The 21,380-nt window shown below is 32.2% G+C and overlaps 1 non-coding gene and 1 pseudogene across 1 annotated transcript; both read left to right on the plus strand.

Moving 5' to 3' along the window:
* The first annotated feature begins 960 nt into the window (after positions 1–960).
* The window catches only part of LOC124932742, a 42,032-nt pseudogene continuing 21,612 nt past the window's right edge, over positions 961–21,380 (plus strand).
* Positions 10,128–10,244, plus strand: LOC124922855. The gene has a single exon (XR_007097907.1). It is a non-coding gene; the product is annotated as a U5 spliceosomal RNA (small nuclear RNA).

Raw genomic sequence — 21,380 nt, forward strand, 5'->3', positions numbered from 1 at the left:
TTATCATCATCTCAATCATATTTGATAGAATATAATGGAAATTGTTCATTACCTTAATTGTAACTAATCTCATTTTATCATTTAATTGAATATTAAGATATTTTCATAATCATTGCCGATGAACATGACTATCATTGTTGGTCATGAAAAAAAGTCCATCAAGTTGGAGATGAGTACCAAACTGAAATCTCTTCACTAATATCATGATCCAAATATATTAGTGAAATTAAGAACAAATTTATGCAAAAGTTGTTATTTCAAACTCAACTAGCAATGGTATTTCTGGCAAAACAGAAAGGGAAAGTCTACTCCTTAGTCTTTGTAAATTTGGGAAAGATTTTATGCAGATAAAGAAGTTTTTAGGATGCGACATAATCTCATTCTACTATGGAAATAAATTCTACAAGAGTGATGAATGTAGTAAATGGTCAAACTGCAAGAAATCCGAAAAGGGGAAGGTTTTTTGGGAAAATAGATTTTCAGTGGCTTCAAAATGAAAATATTGTTGTCTTGTTTGTTTGTGTTAGAAGAGCATGAAAAATCAATATCGCATGTAATATTTACATTCTCATGCTTGTTTTTGTTGGATTATTTTAGTCTCTAATAATCGTTGTGAAACAAACATCAGGCTTTTAAATTGTGTAAGGATCAAAATATGACATTGGTGTAATTAGTTACAACCTTAAAAAATATAATGGGCATAAAATTTTTGGTAGAAGAAATGGCGATGTAGGAAGGAAAGAAAGATATAACAAGAATTGCAAGAGGAGCTTGGAAAAAGAAACTAGATCTCTTTTATTGAATAACATGTTTTTCTTCTCTCACACCTACCCAAATTCTCGACTTTCTAAGTGGATCAAATATACATAGGAGAAAAGGTGTGTCAAATAATGGTATATTCTGGGAAGCTATTTGACCTCTTTTGCTTGCACGAGGGTGGCACTTAGAGAAATTGAGATCATGTTATGCCAAAACAGAATCTCTAACCTTTCTAGTTCTAAGGGTTGCAAAGTTCACGAGGAGAAGAGGAGGAGGATTAGTAAAGTAATGCACTATTTCTATTTAGTTCTAGATGTCTCGAACAAGGATCAAAGTCTTCTAGAGACTACTCAAGAGGAGTCGCTAGAAGAGTGTAAGAACTATGATTCGATGAACATGTTTTGTAGTGTGGTGAACACTATGAGTCATATAGATTCTAAAAATGGAATGGATCCTAGCCTTCTTCTATAGACTGATGGGAGCGGTTTTAAGCTGATATTAGAAAAACTGCGTTGGAGTGTCATGTTAGTTCTCCTTTAATTAAAAAAACCACGTTCATTGTTTGACCTTAATTATCCTCCTCCAGTGCCAACCAATTTTGATCCATGTGACATTTTTTGAGACATGTTTCGAAGATTAGCAACAATGAGTAATACCAATTCGCGAATGGATTCTATCATAAGAAAATGTAACATAAATTAGAAGGATTAGCTCCGTCAGTGGATGCATCAATATTACAAACCGCTACGATACAAATTCTGGTTCTTACTTTGTTAAGACCAATATGTAAACAAAACTATCTAAATCCCATAATTTCATATTATGAGATTTCTCCATTGATGATGCTATTATTAATAACAGGAACATTGGTCCTTCTATGTTTGAAGGGTTCTGAATCAAATGTATGAGACCAAATCCATTAGAGTACCAAAGCCATTTAAGGTGACCGAGGCTCAAAAACTTGTCTTAATTATGTTATTAAGATAAATTCAAAAGTGTTATTTTTGTAATTTTCGAAAAGATTTATGTTTTATATTTATTTCTTAAAAATTGAAAAACTGTGCATCTTTCAGTGTGAACGTTTTAAACGCGTATAGTTTTTTAGTGACTTTTTTGGAGACGTTTGATGCTTAACTTTAAAATAATATTTTGGCAATCCATTTTTAGAAAAAATATATTTTATACTTATATGGGTATTAAAAACCCAGATTTTTGTCTTCTTCGACGTGCATGAGCTCAAGAGCTCATTTATCTTCATGTAGTATACAGTTTGCGTTATGCGACACCACCATATATTTACGTGTCGATATTCATCAATGAGGATTATAATTTGCCTTTTTACGAGCGATATTACGTGAGGTTTGAACATTAAAAAACTTTAGGTTAACTCTTTCTTCCACTCAGTGAGCTCCCTTAGCATTAGGAAGGGGATATGATAGGCGGCGAGGGGGACATCCCAATTGAGAGCACTCCTTATATCGACGAATTTTGGATCACCCTTGTAGGTTGAGCACCTTTTTCTTACCCCGAAAACCATAGACTCGACATCCTTGAAAACTTTTAACTAGACTCGTTGATTTTTTGTGCCCGAGAAACATAACTGCGATGAAGAGTATATTATGTGTCTATTATATTTATTAACTACATATATTCATATAGATGAGATATAAATTCTAACATTTGATTGAAAATAAAAAGGAAAATATAAATGCCTAACCTAATGAAATGTTGTCTTTTAGTCTTTGTTACACAAATACTAAATCGTTATCCACATAGACTAGGAGATTCAAATAATATATATGAGGTAAGCAAGTACACCCAAGAAAACTAATGATCCGACAAACATCACGAATAAAACTACACAGAGGTAGGCTGAAACGAGAAATGAAGGAGTAGACAAACGATGAAGAACTTAGACTTAATTTATATGGTCGGTTCTTATGTTATTTTCCCTTTTTGAGTGACTTGTGAAGTGAGAAAAGAAGGGTACATGTTATTAATGTTTATCTCACAACGAAATACAACTCTTATTTAAATTCAAACGAACCGTAAATTGGATGCCGATTATTATTAGAACACATACGTGTATAAGGGTGACACTATTTGTCCCCGTTACTTGGTTTGAACTCACTATTCTTGTTGATTTAATAGACATAACATTTTACCACCACATGCCATACACGAGTTCCCACCACCAGATGCTTTATCTGAAAAATGTTTGATACAAAACCAACATCGTAAAACGCTTTACCCACTATGCTACATAGAACGAGGGACGAAGGGAAAACTACTTCAGACACTATCTCTGGGAGCTAGTTACATGACCTTAATGAGAATATGTCCATGTTAATTGACTACATGAAGTAGTTACTCACTCAGACCCCTAGCCAAACAAATCCTCTGTTAGGGACCACTAGCAGACCCACTAACTGACTTAAGCCCAATGTATCGATCACTCGTATGTCACATGAACCTAAAGATGAGATGCTACTATAATCATGGCATGCCTCGGATGACAAGGAAACTCGACAAGTCTCACTTGAGATATTAAGACTACAAAATATCTAAGAGGGAAAGAAAATAGTGGTTAAAGAACCAAAAAATAAAGGACCAATATTACAGAGCATGCCTCAATGATGAAATACTGGTGCAAAAAATGAACAAGCTGATGAAAACCTCTTCACTTATTGGAGCACAAGCTATATCGCCATTACTCTTCCTAGTTCCACTAGTACATCCATCTAGTTAGAACGACAAACTAGCACAACTCAGGATTTCTCAAATCGAAATGAAAGCACAAATTAATGCCCTAACTAAAGGGAAGTCAACACACGGAGTTGAGAGCTGGAAATTTGGATTAAAGGAGACTAAAATTACCACATCTGACCATGTATGTCGGAAATAAGGATCCAGCAACTTGTATGACTTGGCGAACATCATGCCATTGCAGCTCGAGGAGCCCACGGTATTGTTGTTCCCTCGATATCTTGTCAAGTTTATAAATTAACCAAATGGATAAGCGTTGCAATCCAAATCCTCTAACAAATGTCATACGAGCATCAAGTTAAGTTGTAAATATTATGAACATGGCCACCACCTGTTTTATATCTCTATATTTTAATTTCATTAATAAAACGTCTGAGAAAAGTCATAAATTGAAAATATTTAAATGAAGTTCCTATTAGTCAAACTTGAACATGCATTTCACTAAAACTCAAATATTTCATCCAAACTTTGTTCAAAATGAACATTCTGTAAACACTCATTTCGCTCCACAATTTATATATTTAAAATAATCATGACCCTATTAAATTATTTTTCTGAAATCATATACATGCTCATTTGTTTATTTGTGTTTTTAGGATTTTTAAGGGAAATAAATAAATAAATATTGAAAGGAAATATGAGAAACTAGTGGTGCTTGTTAATTATTAAATTTAGCATCATTAATTCTCAATTTATTTCCACAATAGGGAAAAGTCAAATTTATTGTGAAAACAAGATATTGAAACCACTATAAACATATTACTCAAGACAAAGAAATGAGGACACCCGAAAAGTACAACGACTGAAATCAACTATGACAACGAACGATTCAAAATTTTTAGTTTTTAAACTTTTGTCCAAAATTTCTATTTTTCGTGTTAGTGTGGTGTTGTTTGAGTGTTATCTAGGTGTTTGAGAAACATTTCTTATGAAGATTTAAGGCCCACTATAAGCTCTCATTTTTTTTTAGTTTCATTTATAAATTTTAATTTCATACATTTGAATTTGGTATATTTTATTTACGGTTTAATTTTTAAAATTTTAAATTATTCATTGAGATTCTCTTAGATTAATTAATATTATTTTATTATAGAAGGACTAATTGTAAACATTATTAAAGTCTAAGGACTATATTTCTTTTATATAAAATAAAGATAGCAGAGAGGTAGCGTGGTTGAAGCTATCACTTTTCATTTTGTAAAATTATGTTTTCTCAAATCCCTAATTTGCTCTCTCAAGCTCATATGGTATCAGAGCAAGAAAATCGTGAAGATTTAGGAGAATCAGAAGATAAAGAAGAAAGTGATTTTGAATCTTTGATATCTTCGTCGGATTCTTCGGCAAGTTCTTTGAGTGCAGAAGGTGTTCAACGCAGTACAACAATAGTCAGCAAGAAACGGTACGATAACGATCTTTTTAATATTCGAAACTCAGATTATCCAAGGAGTATCTTATGCACGACAGTATTCAACGGAGTAAACTAAATCGGATGGAGTAGTTGTATTCGTTTAGCCTTAAAAGAAAATTCAAAATTAGGGTTCGTAGATGGGTCACGTATTGCTCCAACAGAAGCAACTGAGTTCGATCGATGGAAAAAAGTGGACTGTTTAGTTCGATCATGGATCTTGAATACACTTTCAGAAGAGATAAAAGCCAACTACTCACAAACTACAACACTTGATTTGTGGATTGATATCAAAGAACGATATCAAAAAAATAATGGCCCGCAAATATTCCAACTTCAAAAGGCGATAAGAAATCTACGACAAGGTACTCTTACACTTGAAAAAATGTTTTTCTAAATTCAAGAAATTGTGGGATGAGCTATTGGTTTTAGAACCGTTACCGAGTTGCGATTGCGACCCAAGAACTGCTTGCTATTGGAGAATGACAAAACTAGTTATACAATTAGACTATACAATTAGACATGGCAAATAAACTTACTTAGTTCCTTATGGGTTTGAATGAATATTACAACAATGCGAGACAACAAATTCTTCTTATGGATCCTAAGCCAAGTCTTAATCGAGTGTATGCTATGTTACTTAGCATTGAAAGACAAAGAGAAGTTCAGTCTCACATGAACGATCAAACTGAGAATTTTGCCATGTTCATGAAGAACAATTTTGAACAACATAAAGGACAAAACAATGAAAAGATTAACGGAGCTAGAGGAGGAAGACAATTGTATTAACTACAAGACAGAGGGGAACAACCAAGAAGGATGTTTTAAGTTAATTGGATATCTCGACTGGTGGAAGAGAAATAAAGAACAAAAACCGAAGAATGCAGTCAACCTTTCTAATACGCCTTTCTCCTACTATGAAGATCAACCAGAATCTTCCTCTAGGTCCTCTGGAAAACTCAACAAAAGTGAGATAGCTGCTGCCTTCAATGAGATGATAAAAAATTATTTTTCCGAAGAAAAAGGAAAATGAAAAGATACTTTCTACAAAGGTATGTCTTCTATAAAAAAATGTTACAGGTGCATGTAGTCTTAATGTGCATAATAATCATAAAAACAAACTGTTATGGATAATTGATAGTGGCGCTAGTTGTCACATTTGTTCAGATTTAAATGTCATGACTGATGTTAGAACCATAACTAATGTACCTTTGTTTTTACTTGATGGAACAATTAAGCATGTAAAACAAATTGGTAACATTATACTTTCTGAAAAATTAAAATTATTAGATGTTATGCATGTTCCTGACTTCACATATAATCTAATGTTAGTTTCTAAATTAGCTAAACACAACAATATTATGTGTCAATTTTCTTCTACTAGATGTTTATTGCAGGATCCTAAAGACAACAACATCATAGGAAAAGGAGAATTGATTCAAAACCATTACATCCTAAAAAACCTAGGAAAAAAAACTGCTATAGAAAATAATACTTTGAATACATGTACTGATTTTTTACTACTTCATAGAAGGCTAGGTTAGGCTAGGTCATCTTTCTGATGTTGCACTAAAACATGCATATCCTATTAATAAAGATGAAAATATTTATTATGATATATGTCCAATTTCCAAACTAAAAAGATTGACTTTTAAAATGCCAACACCAACACCTTTTACAAGTGGCTCGATCAATTCTTTTTCAAGCTAAAATGCCACAATTTTTTTGGTCATTTTCAATTTTAATGGCCACCCACATCATTAACTGAATTCCTTCTAAAACACTAGAATGGGATAATCCTTTTCACAAACCGTTTAAACAAAAACCAGATTATTCTAATCTTAGAGTATTTAGATGCCTTTGTTATATCAAAAACAATGTTCCATATAAAACAAAATTTGAACCAAGAGGTTCAAAATGTGTCTTATTGGATATCCCTCTGATCAAAAGGGATACAGAGTTTTTGATTTTAAAAAACAAGTGATTGTTGTTTCAAGAGATATTATTTTTCATAAAAACATTTTCCCCTATTTCAGAACTGAAAATACAACAGAAAAAATAAAAAATTCTTCTCATGTATTTGATGAAACTTCTGAAATCTTGGAAGAATCAGAATCTGAAATAGAAAATGATGAAACAGATCAATCTGTTGAAAATATTGTTTTACCAAATGAAAATCCAATTCTAAAAAATACAAAATTTTCAGATATACCGGTTATTACTAAAACTTCTGTTTTACAAGACGAGAAAAAAATGGGCACAAGACAAAGAAATTCCCCTATTTGGTTAAATGATTATGTTGTGAATACTACTTCAAAATTATCTAAAATGATATAACATTATATACTCCTAATACATATCCATATGCATATAAGTGTTGACGATGAATATTTAGAATTCTTAGGAAATATTTCTATGGTTAAAGAACCACATTCATATAAAGAAGCTTCAAAATTATCTCATTGGAAACAAGCTATGGAAGAAGAGTTTTTTGCTCTTAAGAAAAATGAAACCTGGATTTTAACTCAACTTCCAAAAGGTAAAAAAGCAATCGGATGTCGATGGATTTACAAAACAAAATTAAATCCAAATGGTTCAGCTTCAAAATACAAAGCGCGTTTGGTTGCAAAGGGTTACAATCAAATAGATGGGATTGATTTTCACAGCAGCTTCTCCCCGGTAGCCAAAACGGTAATAGTAAAATTATTTTTTGCTTTAATTGCTGCTAATAATTGGATTTTGCAGCAATTTGATATTAACAATGCATTCCTTCATGATGATATTGAAGAGGATGTATTTATGATTCCACCTGAAGGTTATAAGGATGCATCTCCAAACCAGGTTTGTAAACTTAAAAGGAGTTTATATGGTCTAAAACAAGCATCTAGGCAATGGAATTTAAAATTCTCAAAATGTCTTATTGATTTTGGTTTTCTACCATCTGTTCACGACAATTGCCTATTTACTTTACAGACTAATAAATCCTTTGTTGCATTATTGGTGTATGTAGATGATATCTTAATTGTTGGAAATGATTTAGACAAAATTAATTTGATAAAACAATATCTTAATAGGAAATTTTCTATTAAAGACTTGGGCAATGCAAAATATTTTTTAGGACTGGAAATACATAGAAAAAGTCTGGGCTATATGTTAATCAACGAAACGAAAGTATATTTTAGATATTATGGATGATACAGGTTTAACTGGTTGTAAACCAGCTACAATCCCAATGATTAAAGGTGTGAAATTAAACTGCAAATCTAGTCCTACTTTGACTGAACCAGAAAAGTTTAGAAGGCTTGTCGGAAGATTAATATATTTAAATTTTACACGACCCGACATTGCCTTTAGCGTTCAACAGCTAAGCCAATTCATGCATGAACCACTGCAAATACATTGGGAAGTAGCCTTTCCAGTAGTGAGATACCTGAAGGGGACACCTTCTTTGAGGTTATTTTATCCTAGTAATTCTAACAAGTTACTTGAGAGTTTTTCAGATGTAGATTGAGCGACATGCACAGATAGTCGACGATCACTTATAGGATACTTTATAAAATATGGTGATGCATTAATGTCATGGAAAACGAAAAAACAAAACACAGTTTCTAGATCTTCGACAGAGGCAGAATATCGTAGCATGACAACCAGTGTTTGCGAACTTAAGTGGATTTCTTTTTTACTCAAAGACTTTCAGATTCTAGTACAACTACCAATTCTATTACGCTGAGACAATCAAGCAGCGATTTATATCGCCGAAAACCCACTCTTTCACGAACGAACCAAGCACTTGGATATAGATTGTCATCTCGTTCGAGACCAATTTAAACAAGGGTTCGTTCTTCCACAACACGTGTACTCAAAAGTCCAACAAGTAGATATTTTTACAAGATGAATCTAACAGATCTTCATCTTGAGGAGGGGATCTTAAATTAATTAATATTGTTTTATTATAATAGAAGGACTAATTGTAAACATTATTAAAGTCTAAGGACTATATTTCTTTTATATAAAATAAAGATAGCAGAGAGGTAGCATGGTTGAAGCTATCACTTTTTATTTTGTAAATTTTTTTTTTCTAAAATTCCTAATTTGCCTACTAACATGGTTAAAAAAAGTTGACTGAATTAAATTGATTTCATTAACTTTATATTGATAATATTCAAATTAAAATTTTAAAATTAAAAAAACGATAGCAGGTTTTACAACGGCTAGAGGTTTAAGATGAAGTACGCGAACTAGACCCGCGTCCGACCCATGACCTTAAACTAGCTCATCGGCCTTTAACCTATGTTTGTGTTGTTTTATTTCTAGTTTTATTTATTTAGATTATGACAACCCAAAAAATCCACAAAAACTGATAGCAGGTTTTACAGCGGCTAGAGATTTAAGATGAAGTACGCGAACTAGACCGCGTCCGACCCATGACCTCAAACTAGTTCATCGCACTTTAAACTATGTTTGTGTTGTTTTATTTCTAGTTTTATTTATTTAGATTTATACATTAATAATTCCTTGAAACATTTTAAGAAGATAAAAATTGAAAACAGTTATAATTATATTTTTAACAAAGATAGATTTTTTTTATTTCATTTACGCTCAATTTTTAACATTTAATTTATGTGTCCTAACTATAAAAACTCCTAGCACTAAACCCCCAAATTTTTTTTTTCCGAAATGTTATTATTTTATCCACTAAAATTAAGTGGCAAATCTTAAGTCACAAACTTTTTTTTGATAAATTCCCCGATTTGATTTAATTTACTTTATTTCAAAATTTTCTAAAAGATTTATATTTTATATTATTTTCTTAAAAATCTAAAAATAGCACCTCAATTCAGATGCAGACGTTTTAAACACGTACAAAAGAATGGTTTTAACTGAATGAACCAAAATGTTGTGTCAAAGTTTGAGTCATAGTAAAAAAAAGTTTATTTTTTATTTAACTTATTATATTGAAAATATTAATAATTTTATATTATATTTAAAGGTATTTTTTATCCAAGCTTCCCTTATCTGGTCTTGATTACAAAATGTGTATTAATTGAAAGAGAAAGAGAAAGAGAAAGAGAAAGAGAAAGAGAAAGAAAAGTTACCCCCAATTGTTTTGTCATATTTCCCACATCGGAAGAGTACCAACTATCCTATAGGAGATCTCTCTATGTAATAGCTGCTTTTGCTTTAGGTCAAATCATGCAGCTGTGTTGTGTGCACAAAGCGAACTATTCTTTCGCCTTTTACTAAAGAATACCGTGTGTACGCAACTAATAACAGCATATGCTTATTTTTGGAGGGTTATCATCAAATGATAGCCCTAAAGATTCAGTTTAAATCATTTTGTCTTTCTTTCAGTATAAAATGAGTGATTACCCACTTTGCTAATGGATTCTATCCGAATGAAATGCAACAGAAATTAGAAGGATTAGCTCTGTAGGAGGTGGTGGTGGATGCATCAACCTTGCGAACTGCTTCGATACAGATTCCGGATATTTCTTTATTAAGACCAACAGGTAAACAAGACTATCTAAACCCATAGAGTACCAAGGCTCAAAAACTTTTCTTAATTCTGTTATTTAGAGAAATTCAAAAGTGTTCTGTTCTTTTTCAGATTGGACCTCTTCCAACAGGTAGATCATATATCATCATGGAATTCATTGAATTCGGTTCGTCCAGAGGGAATTATGTGACTTGACATCCAAAATTATATCAAGTTTGTATAAACATGTTTGATCATTCCCCAAGTAGAACATGAAAGGATGAAGTCTCTAAGTTCAATTATCACTTAAAACACCGTCTTGAAATGGAACATATGTTTTTTTTTTTGTGATATTGTGCTTTACCTCGTTCAAGAGAAAAATAAATAAAATTTAACCAGAAATATTTGGCCTTGAGCAATGTATAAGAATTTAGAATTAAAAGGTTGAGATCTCAATTGTGAGATTTTATTGGTGTTTTATGTAGTATTAACTAATTATATGGGTGGTTGAGAATTTGTGGTGAGCTTAACATTGTATACTTTTCTAAAAACTTCTATAAATGTTGAGTGCATTGCCAATGCAATTAAGGCAGATTGTCTATTAGGCACTTGAAAACAGTGGTGCAGATTTATCCCAAAAAATTATAGAAAGTTTTGCTTTAGATGTTGTTTAAATAAAAAATTGGTCTTGCTTCTAAGATAGATTGTAAATCTCACACTCCATGCGATCAATAAAGAAAATCATGCGATTTTACTTTACATGGTAAATGTTCACTCCTTAGACAACCTCGGTTTGAGTTGTATTAGTATAGTTATAATAATCTGAACGATAAAATTATCAAATATTTTTATATTCAATTTAGAGATTATATTCAATATTTAGATATCATGTTAGGGTTGAGAGTGTTTATGATCATAGAGTAGATTGTATTGAATATGTGAGAATTAATGATATTCTTATTTATTTTAGTTCATGAGCTTATTGAAATAGGAAAAATATTATTCAAATGAGTTATATATGTATTGTATGTTTGAGTCTACTTTATAAAGCTTATTGTATGGGTTGTATTGAGTATATGTAGTGTATATATCTATGTCCGAGTTTGTTTGTTGATGGAATATTAGAGACATCATTTCATCTGTCTTTAGAAAGAAAATTTATGCTAAAATAAAAGTTAACTTAAATAAATTTTTTCAATTTAGAAATCATTGTTTTGAATAGATATAGAATACTTATATTTTAACATATAATATTAGAGTAGTAGTATACTTATAATTAGCTCTTTAAAATGTAATTGTTTTCTTAATAGAGACATGTTGATATAGGTTTGTTGATTTGACACGTCCAATTATTTGCCAAATCGCAAGATTATGAGCACATATGATACAACATAAAAAATGGTGTAAGAATATTAGAGGACAAAGAATTTCCGGGATTGATCAGTTCAAATATTCCGAGCTTTGTTTATAATAATCTTATCCAAGAAGTATATTTTTTTAGAACGCAAGTTCTGCGACTAATCCCCGAGTTATTGAGTATATGTAGTGTATATATGTCCGAGTTTGTTTGTTGACAGAATATTAGAGATATCATTTCATCTACGTCTTTAGAAAGAAGATTTATGCTTAAATAAAAGTTAATTTCAATAAACTTTTTCACTTTAGAAATCCTTATATTTTGAATAAATATAGAGTACTTATAATTAACATAATATTAGAGTAGTAGTATACTTATATTTAGCTCTTTGAAATGTAAATGTTTTCTTAATAGAGACATATTGTTATAGGTTTGTTGATTCGATACATCCAATTAAGAGCATATATGATACAACATAATAAATGGTGTAAGAATATTAGAGGATAAAGAATTTCCGAGATTGATCCGTTCATATATATATATATTCCGTGTGTTATTGAGTATATATAGTTATATATTTATCTTTGAGTTTGTTTCTTGACAGTATTAGAGATATCATTTCATTATATGTTGGAATTAAACTAATTTCATTATTTAAATGAAAATGCTATTTGGGCAAATAGAATTTACACCAAATTCAAATGTGAATTAATGGTAAAATTTAATTCAAATAAAATTCACACCAAATTTAAATGTGAATTAAAGTGAAATTAATCCAAATAAAATTCATATCAAATTCAAATGTGAATTAAGGTGAAATTTAATACAAATAAAATTCACATCAAATTCATTGTGAATTAAATTTGTTAATTGTTACAATTAACATTAATGACTTGAATGAGGCAATTAACAAATAATGTTAATTGTTATTATAACTACAAAATACTTATTGTTGGATGTAACTTACAAGGATAATGAAAAGGCAAACAAGGATAACCGTTGGATGAATGGTTGATAGATTAGTGGCCGTTGGATTAAAGAATTGTTTTTAACTATAAATATTCTTTTACCTTGTATTCCTCTCCACACATTATCTTATCACTAATCACTTTAGAATTCTAAAAATCTTTCCTTATTCTTGTGAGTGTTCTTTGAGTTTCTTGACTCGACCATTTTTGTGCGAAATCCGGTGATTGTGATTCATGTACTTTTGTCTTGTTCGCTGTTGTAGTGGTTTTTCTGTGCTAAATCATTGCAAGTTCTATTCTACCCTGGGAAGAAGCACGAAACACTCCAACACAAATGGGAGACAGTGAAACTGTTTGAAGGGAACTATGATTTCACAAGTCTCTGAACAAACGAGAAAACTTTTCTTCATCTCAATAAATAATCTATTGTATCTGTTATATTATCATTGTTTTGTATTAATATATTATTTACGTGTAATTGTTACGAGATAAAATTACCAATAATCTTAAAACAATTTAAAATATTACTTATCTTAGTTTTTTACACATTTCTGGTTTTGTTTCAGAAATGACTACCGAAACACTTACTTCCAACATGAGGATACTGGTTCCCACTAATCAACTGGATAAGTCAAAAAAGTTTAATGACTCAAACTTTAAGAGATGATAGTAGAAGATGTTCTTCTACCTCACGTCCTTGAGTCTCGCGCGATTCCTCATAGAGGATCCTCAAACTCCTAAAATTGATGAGCCATAAGTGGCTTCATCGTCGGATGCAAACATGCATCCGAAGTTGATGTGCAAGTGGCTTCGGCCATTGATGCTTGGCACCATTCAGATTTCTAATGTAAAAATTATGTATTGAATGTTTTGTCAGATTCATTGTACAATGTGTACAAGAAAATAATACGGCCAAAGAACTATGGCGATCTCTTGAACGTAAGTATAAAACCAAAGATACGGGTACAAAAAAGTTTATGGTCGGTCGATTTTTGGACTACAAAATGGTTGATTCAAGACCGGTCATTAAACAAGTTTAAGAGATCCAAGTTATTTTGCACGAAATTCATGCCGAGGGCATGAATTTGGGAGAAACTTTCCAAGTGACGTCTATTATTGAGAAGTTGTCACCGTCTTGGAACGATTTCAAGAACTACCTTAAGCACAAGAGAAAGGAGATGAACGTAGAGGAATGGGTGATTCGTCTACGCATTGAAGAGGAAAATAAAAGCATCTCAAAGAAATACTTTAGTCAACATGTGGCTAAAGCAAATGTGGTTGAGCATGGTAAAGACAAGAAGAAACTCAATTCTTTTGTAAAAAAACAGAACTTTAATCCTAAAGGAGAAATTTCTAAGAAATTCATGAGAAAGTGTTTCAATTGTAGTGACATGGGCCATAGATCTTTTGATTGCAAGAAGTCGAGAAGAGTTCGAGAGGCTAACTTAACTCAAGGATTATCAGACATAGATCTATGTGCGGTGATACCTAAGGTTAACTTGGTGGGGTCTAATCCACGAGAATGGTGGGTTGACACATGAGCTACAAGACATTTTTTCTACAACAAAGAAGTATTCTCAAGCCTCGAAGAAGTGAAGAATGGTGAAAAGTTATTCATGGGGAATTCTGCCACTTCCGATATACAAGGTGAAGGAAAGTGGTGTTAAGGTTGTCTTCAGGGAAATATTTAACTTTGAATCATGTGTTGTATGTTACGGAGATCCAGAAAAATTTGATATCCGGTTCTATTTTAAATAAGCATGATTTTAGAATTGTGATTGAGTCAGATAAAATTTTTTTATTCAAAGGTAGAATATTTGTAGGTATATGTTATGTTACTGATGGACTTTTTAAGCTGAATGTAATGAGAGTTAAGTCAAGTATGAATGAAAATAATAACGCTTCTATTTATTTGTTGGATTCCTCAATTTTATGACATGGTAGACTGGGTCATATTAATTATGATTCAATGCACCAATTATAAAATTGAAGAGTATACCTACATTCGAAATAAATAAGAAACACAAGTGTAAAATTTGTGTTCAAGAAAAATTGACGAGATCATCCTTTCGAAATGTTCAAAGAAGTAATAGACCGCTTGATTTAATTCATACAAATGTGTGTGATTTACAAGGAACACCAACATGTGGTGGAGGCAAATACTTCATTACTTGTATTGACGATAACACAAAATATTGTTATGTGTATACTCTTAAAAGTAAAGATGAAGCCATAGAGAAATTTATTCTCTATAAAAATGAGGTTGAAAACTAACTTGGTAAAAAGATCAAGGTGTTAAGAAGTGATAGAGGAGGTGAATATGAATCACCTTTTTCCGAGCTATGTGCTCAACTTGGTATTATCCATGAGACGACAACACCCTATTCTCCTCAACAAAAGAGTACGGATGTGAGGAAAAATAGAACATTTAAAGAAATGATGAATTCACTTCTATTAAGTTCTTGTCTACCACAGAACATGTGGGGAGAAGCTATTTTGACGACTAATTAACTTTTAAATAAGGTTCCACGAAAGAAGTTAGATAAGAGTCCATATGAGTTATGGCAAGAAAGAAAACCATCATGTGAATACTTACGAATGTAGGGTGTCTAGCTAAGGTAGCAATACCATTACATAAAATGATGAAAAGGTAAAAGTTTGACAAAAACTGTTGATTGTATATTTATTGGATACACATAACATTAGTGCGTATCATTTTCTTGTGTTTATATCGAACATTCCGGATATTCATAAAAATATGATAATAGAATCGAGAAATACACCGTTCTTTGAACATGTACTTCCATATAAGTCTAATGAAGAACAACGTTCTTCAAAAAGATTTCTTGAATTAGATGAACAAGAAAAGGAGAATGAAGTTGAGGTTGAACTTAGACGAAGTAAACGAGCTAGAACGGAAAAATCATTTGGTATAGATTTTATTACTTTCATGATGGAAAGTATTTCTCAAACGTATAATGAGGCAATTACCTCGTCTGAAGGGCCTCAATGAAAATATGCAATCGATAGTGAGATATAATCTATCTTACAAAACTATACGTGGGAACTAGTGTATCTTCCTCCAAGAAATAAACAACTAGGTTGTCGATGGATTTTCAAAAGGAAAATGAAAGCTGATGAATCAATTGATAAATATAAGGCAAGACTGGTGGTAAAATGATATTGCCAATGAGAAGGTCTTGCTTATTTTGATACATATTCTCCAGTTACGAGAATAACTTCTATTCGATTGATTCTTTTGATTGCTTCTTTGAGCAATCTCGAAGTTCATTAAATGGACAAAAAACATTTTTCTTAAATGGAGACTAGGAAGAAGAAATTTACATAGATCAACCTCAATGGTTTTCTACTCAAGGGCAAAAAAACAAAGTTTATAAATTGGTTAAGTCTTTGTATAGCTTAAAACAACCTCCAAAACAATGGCATGAGAAACTTGATCATGCTATGATCTTAAGTGGATTTAAGATCAATGAATGTGACAAATGTATTTATATTAAAGACACAAAAAATGGTTACGTCATTATATATCTTTATGTATATGACATACTTATCATTGGAAGTAATAATAAAATGGTTAAATCCATTAAAGATATGTTACATTCAAAATTTGACATGAAAGATATGAGATTGACTGATGTGATTCTTGGAATCAAAGTGATTAGAACATCGGAAGGGATAGTTCTAAGTCAATCACATTATGTAGATAAGATTCTTGAAAAATTTAACAAGGATGATTATGCATTGGCTAAGACTCCGATAGATACGAGTCAACATCTATCTAAAAATTGCTGAGAAAGTGTTTCTCAATTAGAATATTCTCGAATAATTGAGAGTCTAATGTACTTAATGAGTTGTACAAGACCAGACATAGCCTATGCAGTAAGCCAACTAAGTAGATACACGAGTAATCCGAGTCATAAACATTGGAAAGCCATTGTATGATTACTTAGGTATTTGAGAAATACTCAGTGATTATGGTCTGCACTACACGAGACATCCTGTTATTATCGAAAAGGTACACTAATGCTAATTGGATTTCAGATATGAAAGACTCTAAGTCAACAAGTGGATATGTATTTACACTTGTAGGTGCAACTATATATTGAAAATCTTCTAAACAAATTATTATTGCTAGATCCACGATGAAATCTGAATTTATAGCTCTTGACAAGTGTGGTGAAGAATCTGAATGGCTACATCTATTCTTAGAAGATATTCCAATGTGGTCTAAGCCCGTACCAGCAATTTCTATTCATTGTGATAGTCAATCTGCGATCGGACGAGCTAAGAGTCATATGTATAATGGTAAGTTTAGACATATACGTTGTAGACATAATATTATTAGATAATTACTCTCTACTAGAATTATCTCAATTGATTACGTAAAATCTAAATATAATATTGCGGATCCACTAACCAAATGGTTAAATAGAGAGTTGGTGTTAAAGTCCTCACAAAGAATGAAACTTAAGCCTACAATATGATAGTATGAAGGGGAACCCAACCTATGATGACTAGAGATCCCAAGAACTAGGTTCAATGGAACAACCTAATTGTACTAAACTTGGTAGATTACTATGGGTGAAAAATCCTACCATAAAATAGTATTTTGGGAAAGAATAAGCACACGGGCTTTTAATAATTTTTTTTGAACAAGAGAGACCAACTATGTGAACAGACATCCTAGTCAGCTTATTACAACTACCACATATATTTCAACCAACAAAAATTCGACACGTAATATATAAATCAGATTTGACCGTTGACTACAGCTCAATAAAGGACAATCAAAGTACAACGTCAAATCCCTGAACTTATAAGCAGCGAATTATTGTAGCTTTGGTATAGTGGATCCCTGAATATCTGGTTTTAAGTACGACACATATTTCTAGATCTTTTCATAAATCAAAAGTCATAGTCGACCGTTGCTATGCTTCATTATAAAATAGCTTCAAAGAACAATAGTGACCTACTTAGTTCTCAGAAATCCTAATACACGTTAGACCAAACTCTAATTTCTTATTCTCTCTTACTATAAAAGCATTCATTGTATAAACCGAGAGCATATTATTGTTGTAAGTTAAATAGAAAGTTTTATGTTTAACAAAGTGAGCAATAGAAGTTCAGAACAAGCATCTTTTAAGTCTTGGGTTTCTGACTAGGTTTGTATAGGCTCTATATAAAACAAAGTCTTATAGTGGAATACTTTTGTAAATAGAAGAAGGGGTAATGTATGAGTTTTATCTCTGAACATCCATAAAACTATCGTGTTATTTACTTTCCGCATCGTTATGTCTTGCATTGGTAGCTTCAAATCTAGCAAACATTCCGCACTTGAAACCGTTCAAAAGTTTGCGATAATTTGTGAAGAATAGAAATAGTTTTTAAGTCCCTAACATGATTAAAATAGAATTAAAAGTCAAGTTTAACTCAACAACATTCAACCCCCTTATGTTGTTGTATCGGATCCTAACAAGCTTCTTACTCTGTTATTCAAAGCTCATTACAACGTTATAATGTGTTTATTACAGCGTTATCACGAGCTCATTACATAGTTCTAATGAGCTTTTTACTACATTATCATGAGCTCAATGTTATATATGCCTTGTCATTTTTATATTACTCCGTTATCATGAGCTTATTAAATCATTATCATATGCTTATTATATTGTTATCATTAGCTTATTTCTTGTTAGTAGTATTTATTTCTATCTTGTTCTTTAGCATAATGGATCAAACATCTTCTTCATATCCCGATGTTGAAATCCCGACTGTTGGAATGATTTTTCCATCTAAAACGGAGCTTTATATGTATTATAAGGCTTATGTCCAAGCTACCGGTTTCGGTATATCTAAGCTATGAACAAAATATGGACCAGATGACAAACAAAAGTGATTTTCCATTACTTGTGCCAAAAATAGTGTTTTATCATTAACTTATTAAGTCATTATCATGAGCTGTTTTTCCGCTCTGTAGTTATCAAAGTCCAACATTCAAATATACCGATTCTTTTCGAAACTCAACGTTCTAAAAAGAGAATTCTATATAAGCTCGTGATAACGCTTCAATAAGCTCGTGATAAATTGAACTAATAAATTTACAAATGAAAAAATATACCAAATATTAATTAGATGTTTACAATTCGTGAATGGAACGTTTAATCTTAAAGTGTTAATGGTTTAGGGGAGATAAACAGATTCGGGACATGTAATGCATCCTGAACCAATGTAGATCCTTCTTGGCGGTTTTTGGATTAATCCCACAAGTCCAATTCTTCGCTTCCCCCATGTAAAACTCCATGTGTCTCATTGCATACACACTATAATCGAAGGAGTTGTTAAACTTTTGCAGTGTATGGATAAGAAGCTCGCATTTTGTCTCAAAAGAAATACCATTTGGGAGACACCGATTGTCAAATATCTACTTTCCTTAAACAACGGTGGTATATAGTCAGTTAAAAATGATTACTTATACAATTGGGCACAAAAATCTAAAAATAAAAAATAAAAAATCTATATTAATGCACCTAATAACATACTACAATGTACATGATAACATACTACACTGTACATGATAACAAACTACCATGCACATAACAAATGCACGTGATAACTAACCACAATCTACATGATAATAAACTATAATACACATGATAACTACCTATAATGCACCTAACAACAGACTATAAATGCTCGTGATAACAGACTATAATGCATTTGATAACATAATACAATGCACCAATTGAGATCTTTAATCCTCTCAACATCAACTAGTGATTTGAAGATTTTCAAACTATAGTTTTGAAAATAGGAACATTTTGTTAGATTAACACTGACCCGATAACTACATATAGAGCTCGTGATACACATTTATAGGGCTAATGATAACTACATATAGAGCTCGTGATAACTACATATAAGGTGCAACTGATAACAAGATATAACACTCTGTCGAGAGAGGGTTGAGTGTGTTTAAAGGGTAAAGAGGGAGGGTTGAGTGTGGTTAAGGGGTCAATGATCGTGGGGAGATGAAGAGTTGAAAGAAATTAACGCACGCTTTTAGAATTTATTTAAAAAAAACTAAAAAATAGGAGAAAGGAGAGAGAAGAGAGTTAATTTGTTTAAAAAAATTCCCGAGGCAAATCCATCCATCGTGGCTGCTACGGAGGCGGCGATTATCGCTCTCTAAATCATTATTCTTTCCATTATCAATCTTAACATTAATTTTACCCTCTCCATACATAGAAAATTCGGAATAAATAAATAAAGAATAATGTAGAAGTTTCCGGTAAAAATGTAAAATGTGATGAAGATAATGGTTTATTATGACTTGTTTTTCTTTTTATATATTTTATTTTTATCAATGAAATTATTTTTTTCATTAACTAGGATGTCATTAATAAAAATAAATGTGTAATAATATTTATTATACATACCACTAATTTTTGAAGTTCATATCATCCGTGTATTGATTTCTTGTTCTGTAAAGACATCGTTAAAGAAGTTATCGAAAGAAAATAATATTATTAAGATTTCTTTTAGTTTTAAAAAAAGAACAAAATATTTCGTTTAAAACTATTGTTTATAAAAATATTAACAATAATTTACTATTAAGAATACTTGTTTGTTTGATAAAGTAACAAAAATAAGTTGATATTTTGAAAATGATAGAAAGTTTAAACAAAAATAATTTTTCTTACAACTAGAAATTTAAAAATTAAAATAGATACTTTATTGTAAAACAAAATAATTTATGTTTAAAGCTCCAAAACTACACCTAATATTGATTAGATAATGATGTAACTTTTAAGGGAGATGAGGAATAATTCCTCTAGAGAAGTGAAATTTGATCAAATGACCCTAAAAAAAGGTATTCTCAAAACTAACTCTACTAATTTAAGTTTTTATTTTTAACATTTTTAAAAAAAAATTGGACACTTTTACCATTACTAAAATTTTTTTTCTTCTTTTTTTCCCTCCCTTTCTTTCCCATTTCCCCATTTTCACTTTTGTCTTCATCCTCTCTCCGAGCCCCCGATCCCCAACCACCAACCGGTCCCCCACTAACCAACCCCCGCTCTCCTTCCCATCTCCCCGCCCCCCAAGCAACGGTCCCCCTACGACGCAGGAGGACGACGAGACCCAACAGCATCCGTGTACACCCGACCGACCCAGCATCCTTAAAAAATGGGTATGTTTCCCATTTCTTTCATTCCTATTTAGTTGAACACTAAATATGTTTGGTACGTTTGAAATACTATGTCATACGCTTGAAATGCTATCAAAATGGGTATGTTTACTAAACGATCCACGACCCACACACCAGGACCCACGCACAACAACCACGCACCACGGACCATGCACCACGCCCCACGCACTCACCCCACGCACTCACCCCACGCCCCACCCCCATGCACCACGCACCACTCCACGCCCCATGCACCACCCCCATGCCCCACCCCATGCCCCACGCTCAACCCCCACACCCCACACACTCACCCCACGCTCAACCCCCATGCACCACCCCCACGCCCCACGCTCCACGCCCACCCCACGCCTCACGCACAACCCCCACGCCCCACCCCCACGCTCCATGCCCCACCCCCACGCCCTACCCCCACCCCTACG

This window comes from Impatiens glandulifera, chromosome 1 (assembly GCF_907164915.1).
Source record: "Impatiens glandulifera chromosome 1, dImpGla2.1, whole genome shotgun sequence".
Classification (NCBI taxonomy): Eukaryota; Viridiplantae; Streptophyta; class Magnoliopsida; order Ericales; family Balsaminaceae; genus Impatiens; species Impatiens glandulifera.